At 43.0% G+C, this 17,226-nt stretch overlaps 1 protein-coding gene and 1 long non-coding RNA gene across 13 annotated transcripts in view; one reads left to right on the top strand and one right to left on the bottom strand.

The window, feature by feature from the left end:
* Positions 1-17,226, top strand: part of EXTL3 (exostosin like glycosyltransferase 3) — a 114,992-nt gene that overhangs the window by 26,605 nt on the left and 71,161 nt on the right. For 10 of the 12 annotated variants that reach the window (XR_016019056.1, XR_012498153.2, XR_016019059.1 and 7 more), the window contains exon 1: positions 16,976-17,226. The exons of 1 other annotated variant lie outside the window; for it this stretch is intronic. The gene's annotated coding sequence lies outside the window, so the exon portion shown is untranslated. Of the gene's footprint in view, positions 1-16,918 lie in introns of those variants that run through there. One more of the 12 variants, XM_019733112.3, reaches the window with a different exon arrangement.
* LOC148755279 (uncharacterized) lies at positions 14,965-16,747 on the bottom strand. Its single transcript, XR_016019061.1, has 2 exons — positions 16,443-16,747; positions 14,965-15,553 (listed from the first exon to the last, which is right to left on the bottom strand). It is a non-coding gene; the product is annotated as an uncharacterized LOC148755279 (long non-coding RNA).

Genomic DNA, 17,226 nt, shown 5'->3' with positions numbered 1-17,226 from the left:
ATAGCCTCTTGACTCTCAAAAGTACATCTGAAAGTTTTTAGAAATTTGAGGAGTGTGTTGGTGTGTGTGTGTGTGTGTGTGTGTGTGTGCCTTGTACAAAATTAGAGGGAAATGGAGAGGAGAATACCGTCATTTTTGTAGAACACAGATGATTCAAGAAAAAGGTCAGAAACGGAACAGGACTCTCACACATTATGGAGACGCAAATATTGTTTCTGCTTCTGATATCACCTCTAACTTCTGTACTCAGATAATAACAGAGGGAGATCAGTGCAGTGTACTAGGATAGTACAATGAGTGTCTAAATTAGTATATGTTCCCCTTCCAGCAAGTCCCAACCCTGACTTCATGTCCAGGGCTGACAGCACAATAGGGCTGAAGTCATCAGTGAGTCATTGAATCTGAATCACCTCTGTTGAAATGTCAGGGTACAGACATCCTTTAAAGGGACTTTGGTAGAGGTTGCTAGGAATAGTGCTGACTTTTAGTGAAGTGGAAATAAAAGCAGGAAACAGCGATTTACAAAGAAATTTTTGTCCAGTGCTGTATTAGTCAGGATTCTCCAGAGAAACAGAACTAATAGGAGATATTCGAGACATATACAGATGTATACATATGCATATATATGTGTATGTGTGTATGTATCTTTTAAAGGCTGTCTGTAACACACACACACACACACACACACACACACATACACACACACACATATACAGCTGGTCCCCAACTTATAGTGGTTTCACTCAGGAGTTTTAGACTTTATGATGGTGTCAAAGCAATAGGCATTCAGTTGAAACTATACTTTGTTTGAATTTTGATCTTTTCCTGGGCTAGGGCTATGCTATATGAGACTCGCGTAATGCCGGGCAGTGGCAGTGAGATGATTTTGCCCAACTGGAAGTGTTCTGAGCACATTTAAGGTAGACTAGGCTAAGCTGTGATATTAGACAGGTTAGGTATATTAAATGCATTTGTTGACTTAGATGTTTTCAGCTTACAATGGGTTTATCGGGACGTAACCCCATTGTAAGTGAGGAGCATTGATATATACATGTATATGAAGAGATTTATTATAAGGAATTGCCTCATGCAATTCTGGAGACTGAGAAGTTTCAAGATCTGCAGTCAGCAAGACAGAGACCCAGGAGAGCTGATGGTGTAAATTCTAGTCCAAATCTGACAGGCTTGAGACCCCAAAATACACAATGTTTGAGTTCGAGCCTAAAGACAGGAAAAAGAGTGATATGCTAGCCCAAGTCAGGCAGAAAGACTTCCCTCCTACTCAGCCTTTTTGTTCAATTCAGGCCTTCAACTGATTGGATGAGGCCCAGCCTCATTGGGGAGGGCAATCTGCATCACCCAGTCTCCTGATTCAAATGTTAATCTCATCCAAGAAGACCCACACAAACACACCCAGAAGCATGTTTGAGCAAACATCTGGGCCCTGTCGCCACCCCTCTCCCCCACCCACTCAGGTTGACACATAAAATGAACCACCACAAGTACCTCCTCCTCTATATTATTTTGGTTTTTGGATAGTCTCTTAAACTTTCAGAAGCATAAAGGAGGAGAGAACAGTATGAGAGCAAATCCTTAATTCTTTTTCAACAGCACCACATCTCCTGCTTCAAATGTTGGTTGGATTCTTTACTCAAACTCACCTGATGTTAACACACTGAACTGGGATAAAAGTAGTAGTTACTAAAATTCTTCTTTCCACTGGTGCTGTTCTGAAGAGAAGGGAACCTCAGGAAAATGGGAATTATGGGAGTGATTTTTTTTTTTTTTATTGGACACGATGTGTTTTCTTCCATTGCTGCAGTTATTTTTCAGAGAACAGAATCCAGAGTGTTAGAACCCGTGTGCCTCCTGCTTTCCCACCACTTAGCGTTTACATACCCAGCTGTTATTTTCCTCCCTGAGGTAGCACGGAGGATGTGGAGGCTGTTGAAGTGTGTAATTGTAATGGTTATTTGGTTTCCTTGGACTATGGTTTCCTTAAGGCAGATCAGATTAGTCCCTGTTGGTGGTAAAGATGGCCAAGTATAGCCATTAGACTCGACTGGTTCTCAAAGTGTAGTGCCTGGTTTTAGCATCACCTGGGAATTTGTTAGAACTAGAAAAATCTCGGGTCCCACCCTAAACCTTCAGAATCAGCCACTCGGGGGGTGGGACCCAGAAATCGGCATTGTAACGAGCCCTACAGGTCATTCTGATGAGTTCTCAGACTTGAGAACGTGGATGTAGTCCATTTGCAGTTAAGATGCTTGGTGGTGATGCATGTATCTTGAATTTGAGCAAAAGGCTACAAAGGCACCAAAACATAACCTCAGAGAACGTTGAAACAGTACAGATAGCCTTTTTCCTTCCAGGAGATATTTTCCTCACTGTACTTGCTGAGTTTAGTCGCATGTCCTTTTGTGGGTTTTATGGGTCATCAGTTTGTTTGAAGAAGGCAGGGTCACCCACAAATGGAATTTGTAATACGTCCATGTCTTGTGTATTAAAGAAGATCAGAACTAATGCTCTTCTTTGAAAAGTGTAGGACAGACAAAGCTAGATGCTGAATGGTTGAAACACAGGTTATACATCCTCTGGTCCGGACGCTGTGACATGGGAGAGGAAGAGACTCGTGCCGGTACATTTGCTGTTGTGGTTGTGCCTTTTGGCATTTGCTTCCCTGTCTGTCAGCTGACAGAGCTTCTGAAGGATAGGTTAGAGAAGCTCATGAAATGTGAACAGTGGTTGAGCACACTTACTATTGCTGTCAGCAACCAAAGGACTTATTGCTTCCTCAGCTCTGTTTTTTAAACAAAATCCTCAGGGTGATCCTGCTTCCCTGCACAGCGGCTGCCTTGGAAGAACTCACATGGAGAAAGTTATTTGCACATTTTTCTTCTCAGAATTAAGTGGATGGAGGGAGATTGACTCAAGAAGCTGTTATTGGTACTAACAACAATTTGATATTGTGATATTCTTTAAAAATATGTGTGACAATTTTTCCTTGCGGATCCAAAGACTATGCATATACGATTAGCAAAGGCACAATAAGACTACCCCCTAAAACTGAATTAGGTGTCCCCCATGTAACTCTAAGCTGATCTCTATCATAGAATTGAGTGCACTGTGAAAATGACCTGCTTGTTAGTATCCTTGTTAGACCACAAAGTGTCGGAGGGTAGAGATTGTTCTGTCTTGCTTATTGTATCCACAACGCTTCTCCCATAATATGTGTTCAGTAAATTTTCTTTGAGCAGAAGAATTTTGTGAAATCCCTTAGGTATCAGGGCCTACGCTTGGTGCTGGCTGTACAAAGGCAGACGAGGCTTGACCAGCAAGATATTACCATCTTATAGAAGAGAGAAACATAGAAGTACTCTGTAGTGTAAGGACACGGAGGAATTGACGTTGGAGTGAGATTTGGGAGGATGAATAGAAGTTTGCCACGAAGACAAAGCTGAGGTGGGAAAGTATGTAGAAGGAAGGACATATCAGAATCAGGCACCTGTGTGCCAAGGTACACAGTTGTGAAACAGCATGTGCCATTCCAAGAACTGGAGGTAACTCGATATTACGGAAATGTCAGGTGCATGTTTATAGAGGGGAGAGAAGGTGGGAAAACACATTTGGATGTGAGGCCAGGTTAAGGGCCTCCGAAGTTGTCATATAAATAACGGGAGTTCGTTAGAGGAATTTGACCCTGGAGGTGAAGAGGTGGCAGCATGAAGGATGTACTGAGTAGGGAAGGTGAGAGTCAGCAGGAGCCACCCCGGGGCACTGGAGGACACAGAGCTGTCTGTCCTTGGAGACCGAGCAGAATTGGGTGCTGGATGCTGAGGAGTTAAGGTGCCGACATGGGTGGCAGAGCTACCTTACCGCCCTGATCGCTAAAACAGATGCAGAGTGGGTGTCGGAGGGGCTCTTGGGTTCCTTTTAGACATACCGAGATGAGGAAACTGCAACATTTTGGCAGAAAGGTCCACGAAGCAGCTGGACATTCTGGGGCGCGGAGAAGAGGTCGGGCTAGAGTAATCTCACATTTCCGCATACCTATGTTTAAACAAATAACCAAACTCACCTTTGGGTGGCTGAGATCACTTAGAGAAAGGATATAGCTCGAGAAAAGAAAAGGCCTGGGCAGAGCCTTGGGGAATCACACATGAAAGAGACTGAGGAAGGCAATCCAAAATGGTAGGACGCAGAGACCTGGAGTGCAGGCAGCGCTTCTCCAACTCGTGTGCTTCCGTCACCTGGAGAATGTGCTAAAACACCGATCTTGGGTCCCCACCTACAGAGATTCTGACCCAGTAGGTCCAGGGAGGGCTGAGAAGTGTATTTCAAAAGCACCGCATGCAACTGGCCCGGAGGCCACGCTCTGGGTGGCAGTGGAATTGGCTCCTGCTCAAATGTGAGGACCTTGGGCGTGGTTATAGGTCGAAGTGAAGGAGGTAGCAGAGACAGGGAGACATGGCACATCCTGGGAGAGAAAGGGGATGACTAGTGAAGGAAATTCACAGACAAGATAAAAGGAACAGTACAGAAGGAAGATGGAGGCCCTGCAGATGGGTTTCAATGTCCACTTACAAACCAAAGCCCCTTTGAGTGAGATGATTTTCCTGTAGCTTCTCCTCCTTCTGTTTTGTGTTTTTTATCTCCTACCTCCTCGAGCTGCTGTTTGCTTTACCTTTCGACTCCCCCACTGTGCCTAAGAGCCTTTGTGTCTCTGCCAAGCTCCCCCAGTGCTGTCACTTCCGTGTACAGACACACAAAGAGATGACTTGCTTCAGATGAACGATCAGTAATGAATAGGCTTTCAGCAACACAAGGCATGTCAAGCATAAAGGAAAATTCCCTCCCAAATGTTTGATCATTAGTGCTAAAATTGTGTTTCTACCACCTTGCGAGGATTGCTGTCAAGCTGTTTGACAGTTCCCCTGGGCCATCCCTCGCTGGTAGTGCGTCATGAGAGGCGCAAAGACACAGTGCTCTCTGCTGCTCACTAACGCGGCTTCCTTGTGGCCTCACAGCCCTCACACAAACCATAGGAGCTTCAAAAGTCACTTTGTACGATTGGAAAAAACAGCTACGGATGGGAGCTGTGCGCAGCTCTGTGCGTGCGTGCGTGCATGCGTGTGTGTGTGTGTATATACATATATATAAAATCTCCACAGTATCCATTGATGGATAATTTGTTTCCATATCCTGGCTTTTGTGAATAATGCTGCATTAAACACGGGAGTGCAGCTATCTCTTCAAGGTACTGATTTCATTTCCCTTGGGTATATCCCCAGAATACTGCGTTGCTGGATCATTAGGTAATTCTATTTTTAATTTTTTGAGGAACCTCCAAACTGTTTTCCATAGCGGCTGCCCCAATTTACATTCCTACCAACAGTACACGAGGGTTCCCTTTTCTCCACAGTCTCAGCAGCATGTTATCTCTTTTTGCTAATAACCGTCGTAACAAGCGTGAGGTGACACAGCACAGTGCTTTTGATTGCATTTCCCTGATGATTAGTGATGTTGGGCAGCTTTTTGGTACTTGTTGACCATTTTTATGTTGCCTTTAGAAAATTGTCTATATAGATTTCCCCCCATTTTTTAATTGGGTTGTTTGATTTTTTGACCCTGAGTTGTAGGAGTTCTTTATCTATTTTGGAGATTAGCCCTTATCAGATATGTGATTTGCAAATGTTTTCTCCTAATCTGTAGGTTGCTTTTTCATTTTATCAGTTGTTTTATTTGCCACATGGAGACTTTTTAGCTTAGTTTTGCTTTTGTTGCCTGAGCTTTTGTCACATAAGTGACAGCTTTTGAAGTATTTCTTGAGAGGGATGAAGAAGCTTGCCAGTTGGGCAAAAAAATGTGGGCATGGGAAGGGAATTACAACCAGAGGATCAGCTTGTGCAGAGATGCAAGCCAGTGTGTACCTGACGTAGCTGGTGAGCAGCCGCTTCTTTAGAGTAACTGGGCTGGGGGAGAAGGGACCAGAAAGGCAGTTGGAACTTGTCACAGTAAGGAATTTGGATTTTGTTCTATAGGGAAAAAGAAAATGTTGAAGATTTTGAAGCAATGATGATAGTATCACATTTACTTTCTAGAAAGAAATGAATTCTAGAGCAAGTTGGAGGAGAAAGGGCAAGAGAGACCAAGTAGGTGGATATTGCATGAGACCAAGTAGGTGGATATTGCATGACACCATGATGCTGAAGGCCTGAAGGAAGCGGATACAGAGGCATGTTTGCTGAATTCCTACTATGTGTCAGCCATTTTGCATATGGTATTTAATGATCACAAAAACTTGAGGTTAGCAAGGTTAAGTAATCTGGCCAAGAACAGTCATAGCAAGTGTGTGGCATAGTTACTATTTGAATCCAGGCCCATGTGACTCTAAAGCCCACAGTGGGCTTGTGAGGGATGGAGCAGGGCTGAGAGGGGAGCGTGGGATTCTGGAGGAAGCATTGCCAACGTCTGATAGTCAGTGGGATGCAATGGGCAAAGGACACAAAAAGGATAACAGCTGTTAATGATGAAAAAAAAAAAAGATTCCTAGGGAAGTGAAAGCATTGGGGAAAGTAGAGGAAATAATGATTTTGTTAACAGTGTCTCTACATTTGGTTTGGTTGCCTAGGTTTGTGAAACACCTAGGGCTATGTAGTGGGCAGTTTGGCTCAAGAGCTCAGAAGAAAGGTCTAGGTTAAAGCTGCGGATGGGGCTGCTGACGTCACGAATGTGGTCCCCCAGTGAGGGATGAATGAGATCAGAAAATGGCTACAGGCAGAATCCTGAGCGCACTAGCACTGACAGGTGGTGGAGAAGTGAGAGTCGGTGAAGGAAAGAGAAAGAGTGGTGCGAGAGCAATGTTATGAGAAACCAGGATTGTTACCTTCACTTTCAAGAAGGTAAGGGGGTAGGACTACCAAGTGCCGCAGAAGAATTCCAAATGGAGGCCTGAAAAGATTCTTGGGGATTAATGAATGAGGTTACCTTTAGGAGAGCGATTTCAGTAGATTGGCAGGAGCCAGCCTTCTGGGGATTAATGAGTGAATGGTGGTACAGGAAGTGGACACACAGTGGCGATTACTCTTAAGAATTTTGGTGAATGATGACAGTGGTGATAGCAGTTAACATTATGACGACTTATTATTTGCCATGCATTGGACTAACGATTTACCCTCATAATTATCCAGGATAATCCTTAAGGTAGGTACTCCTGTGCGGTAGGTACTATTATCCCCATTTTCTGATGAGGAAATTGTAGCTGAGAGAATGTAGAGAGGTTAAGTAATATGCCCAAGGTTAGAACACTCAGTAGAACCAGGATTCAAAATCTAAGTCTTTCTGAGTTCAAAGCTGGAGTTGTAAGATGGTGGTAGTTTGGCGTGAGCCTGTGTTTAAGCAGTGTGGGGGATACTGACTGTATCTATCAAAGAGAGAATAATTGATGGAGCAAAGTCTAAAGGAAAGATACTAGATAACATTAAAAAAAAAAGTTCCTACTTTTGGACATCCTTTTGTGAAAGGATGGAACAGGTGAGTGACGAATCTGTATATGGACTCAGATGTCAGCTAAGGTAGGTTTTGTTTGTTTGTTTTTAGTGTTTGAGATTTAAGTAAAATGGCTTAAGTCCCCATTTCACATTAATTGGGCTTCAATACCAAGATTTCTGTTAATTCCTGAGAGCTCATCTTATGGTTTCTTTGGCTTTGGTTTCTGCTTCCACTAAATTCTTCATCATTTGTAACTCAGTTCCGTGTTCTCGTTCCTTGGTTCCATGCTGACCCAGTGGCAGAACTCAGACCCGCGTCCTGCCTCCCCCATCTTTTTTCCTTGATTTCCCCCCAAATCACTCACATAAGGCATTTATGCATGTGTCAGGTATTACTTAAGGCTTAGGGATTTTATATCCTTAGCAACACAAACAATGTAAAGTCCAGTAATAGATATTTCTATTTTGAACACGCTTTCAGCTCCCACATCAGTAGAACTCTCTCCCCAAGTTTTAACCTCCCATGCTGTTATTTGAGCCATGTCTCTCCTAACCCCACTCCCATTTCCTTTCCTGTTTGCTCTCTTTCAGTCCTTATATTCTTGTTTTTAGTTAAAAAAAAAATCTGTTTAGCTCGCTCTTTCAGATTTATTGTAAGTCAAGCTTTCTTCTTTCATACTTCAAGTGTCATGTCAAGGTAATTTCCTCAAGCAGGCATTTTCTATCCCTAAGAGGAACTCGGGCATCAGCTGCTAAAATAATATTTTCACCCCAGTATTTATGGATTAGTTTAAAGGTGAGGAGAGGGAATTTAAGAAATCATTGCTTAAATGATTCTCTTGCTTCTGTTTTCTCAGCGAATGTGAGATATGCTCCTCTGTTGAGGTAGGGGTGGGTCTAGGAAAGAGATGACAGGTAACGTGAGTGAGTCTGTCCATAGGAATTTAGCAGATTTCCAAAATATCATGAAATACCGTATTTCCATAGAATGATTCCTTTAACTAAGGTTACAAACTTGTAGAATAGATTCCTTTGCTAGAGGTGGATTATTCAGTTTACTGAGTACTGTAGCCAGTATGAGAAAAGTGGAAAACACAATGGAGAGAAACAAAATTATGGTAAATAAGACAAAGCCAGAATAATGGAGATCACCGTCCTTTCTAATCCTTTCTCTCTCCCAAGATAGGCACGTATACACGTTAAGCAGTTTCGGCAAAGCACTAGGGCCAGACAGCTGTTCACCTTGCCGCTGAAGAAGGATCAAGGAGTCGCATTAGTTACTGTTCCATAACAAGTTACCTCAAGCTTAGTCATTTAAAACACAACTATTTCTTACCTCCTGGTTTCTATAGGTCAAGAATTCGGGAGTGGCTTCGCTGGGTGGTTCTGGCTCAGGGTCTTTTGTGAGGCTGCCCTTATCTGAGGTTGACTGGGGCTGGCGGTCTGCTCCCAGTCTCGCTCATGGATGTGGCTCTTGGCAGGAAGCCCCAGTTCGTCACCACGTGGGTCTCCACAGTGTTGCCCATGACACAGTTGCTGCTTTCAGCGTGAATGATCGAAGAAAGAGAGCATCCATGGTGAAAGCTGAAATGCCTGTGTGACTTTATCTCAGAGTGACATACCATCACTTTTGTTGTGTTTTTACACAGATCATCCCTGGGACACTGTGGGAGGGGACTACACAAGGGTGTGACTACTAGGGGCAGGGACCGTTGGGGACATGGTGGGGCTAGTGACCACTGAACTCTTTCCAAGAACATTTTTTGAGTATGTGTCTGTGGACTCACTTGAAAATGCCATGAAGGGATATAGTTAGACAGACTGGTAGTTAGCTGACTTTTGGATTTAATGGACCAGTAAAATAAAAAATAACTGGTGTGTGAGGGGCAAAATAGGTATGTTGCAGTATTTTTTCACGTTGGGAAGATAAAGAAAGAGCTGCCACTTACCGTCACCATCATTTCATAAAAGCATATTTTACCACAAGAAAAGGAGAAAGACATAATCTCAAAATGAAGGACAAGCGTTTTAGCTGAGTAAATTTAGTTTTATGAAAAACTCACTACCTTGCCTTTACTTTTCTCATTTAACTGTGGACTGATGAAAACTTCATCCTACGTTGGTCCACACACTGTCATTCAGGAACCACTAACACAGACCTGGAATGCTCTAGTCCCTTTAGAGGTGAATATGAGAAGCATGTAGAAACACGTCATAGTCCATTAAAAGTAGGTGAAAAAGAGGACATTGAAAAGATTGGTTGATGCATAAAGACAGTTATTTTATAAAATTATGCTCATGAGCTGGATGGAAGCCACAGAGTTGGCAAATATTTAGTTTATCAGTTTTTGTCTTTTTTTTTTTTTTTTTTGCAGTTAATTGGTGTTCCTACTAATATTTAGAAGTTTGGTGTTTAAGCTAATTAAATATGCAATATAAGAGGAAAATATTGAGCACCATTTCAGCATACTTAAGTGTATATAAAGTAATGCAAATGCATAGTGGTATTTGAACTTTTAAAATATTTTCGTATTTAGTATATTTCACACAGTTAATATGTTTTTGGATGATCTGTATTATTTATGTCAACCATCCTTTTTCTAAATAATCACCTCTTTATAGACATGTTTTTCTTCATAACTGACACAATGCAATTATGTATGTCCCTTTTTATAAGAGGATGAAACATCTGACACTATCCATGAGAGATGAGCTCTGATTTGTTAGTCTTGGCCCCTAGTGTTGATGGATTTGTGAAAATGTCACATATTCTTTTGGTTCCAGTTTTGACATGTGGCATAACATTCGCAAAGCTGAAGGCTTGGGTTGAGGAAAGGATTGATATTTATTTTGTTCTGGAATTGACTGGGTCCCATTAGAATCATGCTTTCACCATGGAGGTTGAAAAATAATCTTGAGCAATATTTATGAAAATAGAGAAAAACTTTCTCTTTGATAAAATCTTGTTGCAAACCTTCCTTGAATTGGTTTAAAACTTACATATTTTTCCTTTGAAAATCTGGTCAGTCAAAACGACTGGGATTTTTTTTTTTTTTTTAAATATACATTGACTCCATAGGCTATTAGCAAGTTATATATGTTTTTAAAGTTTTTAGTATGATTACTTTTGGAATCCTGATGACTTTTCAGTTTTGATTTTACAGCTAAATTGGTTTACTGAGAAGTTAATTGACGTGAAGTATGACTAGGACATTTTGCCAATTTTCAATTGGAATGCCTTGTTTACATGAGACATTTTTAAGTGGAAGTAGTGAGTGGTTGATTTTTTGAATCTCTGGGTAATATTTTTGGTGTAAGGACGGTCCTGGCATCCTAGAGCTGCATACAAATGTGACATTGGAACTCAGTCATCAACACTCCACATAATTTTTCTTTTTTTCTCCAATTATAGCTCTCGTTACACGAAGTTCCTCAAGCAGTCAGACATGCCATGTTGTGGCATGTTGTGTCTCACGACACACATTTTAGCTACTCACTGGCATAGTTTAGGGTAAATGTTAGGTAACTCCATGTTTGCCTTTGGGAACATTTGTATCTTTCTTTGGAACTTCCAGGAGCAAGCTTAGGACATTTTGGTGGCTTTTTGATATCTACTGATCATCAAATGTGACTGCTTCTGTAAAGCTGTGCTGACACGGTGGGCAGAGAATAAAAACTCACAGGGGAGAGGGCTCTTGAAGGAAGAAGGGAACTTAGAGACAGATAGAGTATATTTAAGGGACAATAATTAATTTTTAGAATCTTAATTGGTCATTACAGATTAGGTGTCTTATGTAGATAACAGGTTTAAATCAGGCTAAGCTTCCTTATGTGAAATAATACAAAAATGTATTTTCTTACAGCCATATGCAAGGTAATGAGTACTACTCTGTTTCCCCGAAAATAAGACCTAGCCGGACAGTCAGCTTTAATGCATCTTTTGGAGCAAAAATATAAGACCCGGTCTTATATAAGACCTGGTTTTATATTATTGCAAAATAACACCGGGTCTTATATAAGTTTTTGCTCCGAAAGACACATTAAAGCTGATTGTCCGGCTAGGTCTTATTTTCGGGGAAACATGGTATATGACATGAAGTAATGAGTTAACAAATCCTTTCTTGACAATAATATGTGCTTTGTATTGGCGCTGATGTTAACTCAGTGTTCTTGCTACAAATCGTTTGCAAACCACCCAAACTGTCCGCACTCTTTCTGCCAGATAAAAAAACAGCCTCTTTTAAAGGGTCACATCAAAGCCAGGACTGTCAGAGTGAGCCATTTTGCAGGCTAATGAGTGCTCTCTGTGGAGCCTTAGGAGATGACCTTTTGTTTTCTTGCTATTGATGGACCAAAGAAAAGAGTAATCTTGGAACTCTAATCTGGACATTGTCATGCATTGTTCTAATTATAAGCCACAAAATTGCTCAATCATTTATATATAGAAAAGATCCTGCATAGTGGCTGTCAGCACTTTCTTTTAAAATCAAAGCATTACAGATAGAACAAGTTCTTAGCCGACTTAAATGCACTGATAATTCCTGAATCATACCTTTTGAAGGTTGCTAGGGGTCACCAATGGCTCGGTTGTGATTGATCTAAACGACTTGCTGAGTAGATTGTGGGTCTTGCAGCCATCATAATGGAAAATGACCACTGGCCGCTCCCTCCCAAAGACTTGAAGTAACTTTTAGCATCCATTTCCTCTTTCATAGGACTAACACCCCCTTCTTCTGGATGGTAATATTTTATGAAGAATAGGTAATCAGTGGGGACCCCCTAAAAGAGCATTTGCTGAAATCTACAAAATAGGCAATTTCCTGGTATAAGAACACAGCCTTGGTTAATATAATTTGTCACATTTATAAAATATGCATCTTATAGGCCTCTAACATCTACAACTGGAACTGTGATTTCCTTGTGAAAGAAATGCTTACCAACTTCTTTAGACGGCCAGTCTCTTAATCAGTTGTATCATTTCTACATTTGAACTCATTTAACAGAATCCGATGCCTTAGTTAAATGCAGTAATGCAACACACAATTCACGTTTTCAACATTTCTCTTGCATTGCAGTGTAGTACAGTTGTTAAGATTTCAGCCTCTGGAGTCAGGCTGCTTGAGGCCAAATCCTGGCACCATCACTTACCAGGTGTGTGATTTGGGCGAGTTCCTTAACTTCTCTGGGCTTCAGTTTTCTCATCTGTGAAATGGGAATCATTACCATACAGGGTTGTTAAGGACTAAATGTGACAACACGTGCCAATACGCGTTCACACTATCTTAAATAAGGAAAGTTCTTAAACCAGTTTTGTTTTTATTTATCTATTTTTAATGGCAAGGCTACACGAGCAATCTCAGGGATGCCAGTGACAGTGGGAACAGATACCAGAACTAAAAAGTGAGCAGCCTCTGGGGCTTCTCCCTCCATCTGCCACGGGTTTGTTGCTTCCTTCTGTGTGTTGCCTGTTTTCTGCAGACTAACTTTCTTGGCTTTTCCCTGTGCATATGTCCGGAACTTCTTTCCCCCTGATCTATACAACTTATTAGATGAACCGCTGTCCATCACCTGACTCAGCTGCATAGTGCCCTGCTCCCAAGTTTCCAGGTGCGAGCAAGTCCAGTCAGCTGGAGGGGATGAGGCCATGTGCTAAGAATGGTGGCCCTTTCCAAAGGCAGATGGTGGCTTAGGGTCCCTAAGAAGGTGTTGTGATGGTAGGGTTGGGGGCAGCAATAACTGGCAACTCTAGAATAATCATAGTGACAATGTTCAAGGGTGATTACAAGTGTCTTGCTTTGACCATTAATTACTTATTTTTGAAAACTTTGTATTGACTAATATACCTATAGAAAAGGACACATAAGGTAAAGTGTATATAGCATGATGAATTTTGACAAACTGAACACACCTGTGTAACCAGCCCCTCCCCCCCCAAGAAACAGAATCATTAGCACCCATGTGGCTCTTTTTGTTCCCCTTTAGTCACTACTCCTTAAGGGTAGATTCTTTTTGTACTTTATATAAATGGAATCATAGCCTACGTATTTTTTCATGTCTGGCTTCTTTTGCTTAACATGGTTTGTAAGATTCATCAGTGTTGTCATGTATGTTTGTGAAGCATTCGTTCTCGTTGCTGTAGTGTATTTTATTGTGTGAATATATTATACTATCTCATCTACCACGGATGGACTGTTGGGTCGTTTTCTGTTTTTGTCTATTGCTAAGCGTGCTGCTGTGAACTTGTTTGGTTGAACCTGTGTATATTACTACTGATCACTTTAACTGCCCGAGGCTTATAGGGGGTGTGTTGAATTATCATCTATCACGTATAATTGAATTGATGGTCTCTTATGGATGAATATTGTTATGCTTTTTATCTGGTGAGTTCTTATTTTATGTTGTAATTTTCGTGGTATGAGGGCAGGGTATTAAACATTTTTCATACATGAAATAACCCTGATACATTTTGATAGGTGCTCAACTATCTGTTGATGGAATGCATGAACAAACAAACGAATGAAAGGTGGGGGTGTGCCTGCTTCTTTTCTGGGGACAAGCATATACAGGAGAGTTTCCACATGCTGTGTTTAAAGCAGTTTGACCTGCTGCTTCACCAAGCTCATTGACGGAGGGATGGACTTGGGACCCAAGCCAGGCCAATCATGTCTGTTTTCTGGTAGTTTAAAATTTGTAACCAAAAGATAGAGACTGGGCACTGCTGAGTCCCTGTGACTGCTCTAGAGAGAAGACCTCATAGGTTCCCGCTGTTTGGTATCAAAGGCACACTGGTTTTTGCTCTTGTCTGCTTCCTTGATCAAGATCTACATGTATGACTGTTACATCACAATGCAAGACTATTTCGATTAAGCTCCAAAATGGAAAGTAGAGACAAGTGTTATAAAAGGTCCCAGTATGGAGAGATCAGTGCAGACGAGCTTCACGGTGGATCCTGTTAACCTAGGCGGGCTTTCTTGTGAAGAGCTCCTGTAAAAGTGTTTGTATTTTATGAGCCAGAAATTGCAGTCTTAAGGCGAGCGTTTAGGAGAGGAGTAATGAGGACTCGAACTAGGGAAGCAGGTGTGGGAATGCAGAGGAGGGATGGTAGAGACAGGACAGGTAAAGGCTTTCAGTCTTGAAAAACTGATTTACTGTGGGGGTAAAGAGAGAAGTCATAGGTGATGCTAGGTTTTGAGTTTCTGTGTTAGGAAAGATAATGGTAACATTATTATAAATAAGGACATTTGAGGAGCGCCAAGGGGGAAGGGATAAAGATGAATTCAGTGTGGGATATACTAAGGTTAAGGTCCTGGTGTGACAACCAGATAGTTGTGGTCAAGAATATTGGCTTTGGAGTTAGGAAGACTTGGGGTTCCATCTGTACTTTGCGCCTCACTGTGTGATCGGGGGCACCTCTTTAAGTCTCAGTTCCCTATCTATAAGCTGATACCCCCCTGTAAGGATTCAGCTGAGACAATGCCTATAAAAGGTTTTGTTTATTGCCTGGCAATTAAGTATTCATAACATATATGTTAATAGGATGATGCCCGGAGTGCAGCTGGAAAACAGGGACCGGAGCGCTGCAGTGAGGGATCTGCTTAGAAGCGGAGGTGATGCAAGGAAGCTGATCAACACTGGCAAGGAAGAGAGTGGAGAGGAAAAGGAAGGGAGCCCGAGTGTGTCTAGTTACAAGTATGCACTGTCTGAGCTAGAACTGTTTGAGAGGAAAAAAAGGGGGAGGACAGGCTCCCAAGATCCAAAGGAGGAGGGTGGTCAGCAGCTACCAGGGCAGTGAATTCAGGATACACCAGATTTTGATTGGGTGTCCTTTTACTTCCTAAAGCTTGACTCATTAGAATCAAATAAATTGACATGAGGGACAGCAAAGTGTTAAGTCACTCAGCTGTAGAAGAAGGCAGTTAGGCTGGGTCCTCCCGGTAGCAGCTCTCTGCAGGTCCTTTCTTGTCAGTGTGGAGATGAACTAATACCTGGTAATTCTTTCTGTGGCTCCTGGGCTTCTGTTGTATCTTCTCCCACACTGCCAGGCTTTTGCCTGCTGCAGACCTCTGGTGGAAAGCCAAGGGGGGAGAGAGAGAGAGAGAGAGAGAGAGAGAGAGAGAGAGAGAGAGAGAGAGAGAGAGAGAGAGAGAGACAACTTAGGCTATTCGTAATATATGATTAACAGTTTTATCCATTTTCATTTCTTGAAATGCTTTTGATTTTAAAACTTTGCTTCCCTCTCTCTGACTTTCCTCAATAAAATTGGTACAAGTTAGAAAGGGGTTGTTTTTGTACATTTATAATGGTGGTAGGACTTTGAATGTTAGTTCATAGAAATAATGGGGAAAGGAGAGAAAAGAGTGAGGTGTGAGGGGGGGAAAAGGAAAACGGGAGAGGGGAGAGTAAGGAGATGTCAGGAAAAAGAGAAGAAAAAGGGTCAGAAAGAGGAGGGTATGATGGGTATGGAGAGATGGAGTGTGCTCTGGAAAACAAGTTGCTAGGTTTTTTAAAGTTTTGTTTTGCAAATGAAATCCCTAGTCCAAAATGTCCCTGGTGGGCAATTAGGCAATCTTCAGGGTTCTGTAGGCCTCCTAGCTAAAAGCACTGACCTGGGCTCCATCAAGTAGATGGGATATGGCAGCTGTGGAGCCAGCTCAGGGTGTAGTTCATCCAAAGCATCAGACCACCCAAGCACTGGGCTAGGAGGCAGCCGCCCCCCCCCCCCCCCCCCCGCAGGTCCTGGTGTGATTTGGGGATTTAAAACGTAAAAAAAAAATATGTTGAAGCCAATGTGATCTTAGATTATATTGCAGTCATAGATTTTAAATCACAGTTTTGACTCATCCCTGAGTTAATAATGATCAGGTGTTTGAGGTTTGGTCCCGTTCCTTCGCTCACCCCCAACGTTTCTCTAAAAGTCTTGTCCTGCCTTTTCAAGTGTGGAAGTACAGTCACCTGTCTCTTAGGACTGGGGAATATGTACACTTTTCGGTTCACAGGGGCTGGCTTTAAGTATTTCCAAACGGTATTCCTTTTTGCTCCCAGTTTTGGTTGATCCTTGCCACACGACTGGATGAAGCTCGTTTTTGCAAAGCCGCAGGAGTTTTTCATAAGCATTCATGCCGAGCGGCCTTCCCTTTGTGGTGAAACAGTCCAAGTGTTTCAAAACTCGAGGCCTGTGTTGGAGACCGGTCAGCTCATTTAGGAAGGCCTTGTGTTTGGGGATGGGTTTATTTTTAGAATTGCCTTTCACCGGCCGCTCCCAGCGGCGGAGGCTGAGTCGGGAGCCATTCCAGCAAAGCCGGGAGCCTGCTCTCCGCACTCCCTCCACAGGGTTTCCCGAAAGGGTAAGGGGTCCAGGTAGGACGCAGGCGAGGGCTCCTCTCGCAGCCCCCGCGCCCGCCCCTCCCGCGCGGCGTTTCCCACAATCCCCTGCGACGCCGCGGCTGCGGGACCCGGGCCAGGCTGGCGGCGGAGCGGAGGCGTCCGCGGCCCTTCGGGTGCTGTCCGGAAAGTCTCGAACGCCCCCAGCCGCTCGCCGGCGGCCGGGTTCGGCCATTTCCGGCCCGACGCACTTCGGCAAGTTCCGCAGTCGCTTGTCGGAAATGGCTGCCCGCCGGCAGGGGGAGCGGAGGATCCCGCGCGGCCTGCAAGGCGGGCAGCAGGCGGCGAGAGCGGCTTTTGGGAACCCGAGTTTCGTGCAGGCGGCGGTGGCGTCTCGACCCTGAACTGGAAGCCG

Source organism: Rhinolophus sinicus, chromosome 15 (assembly GCF_057876585.1).
Source record: "Rhinolophus sinicus isolate RSI-liver-muscle chromosome 15, RSI-T2T, whole genome shotgun sequence".
Classification (NCBI taxonomy): Eukaryota; Metazoa; Chordata; class Mammalia; order Chiroptera; family Rhinolophidae; genus Rhinolophus; species Rhinolophus sinicus.
The sequence above is the reverse complement of the archived record's forward strand: the minus strand, read 5'-3'. Positions and strand labels throughout refer to the sequence as shown.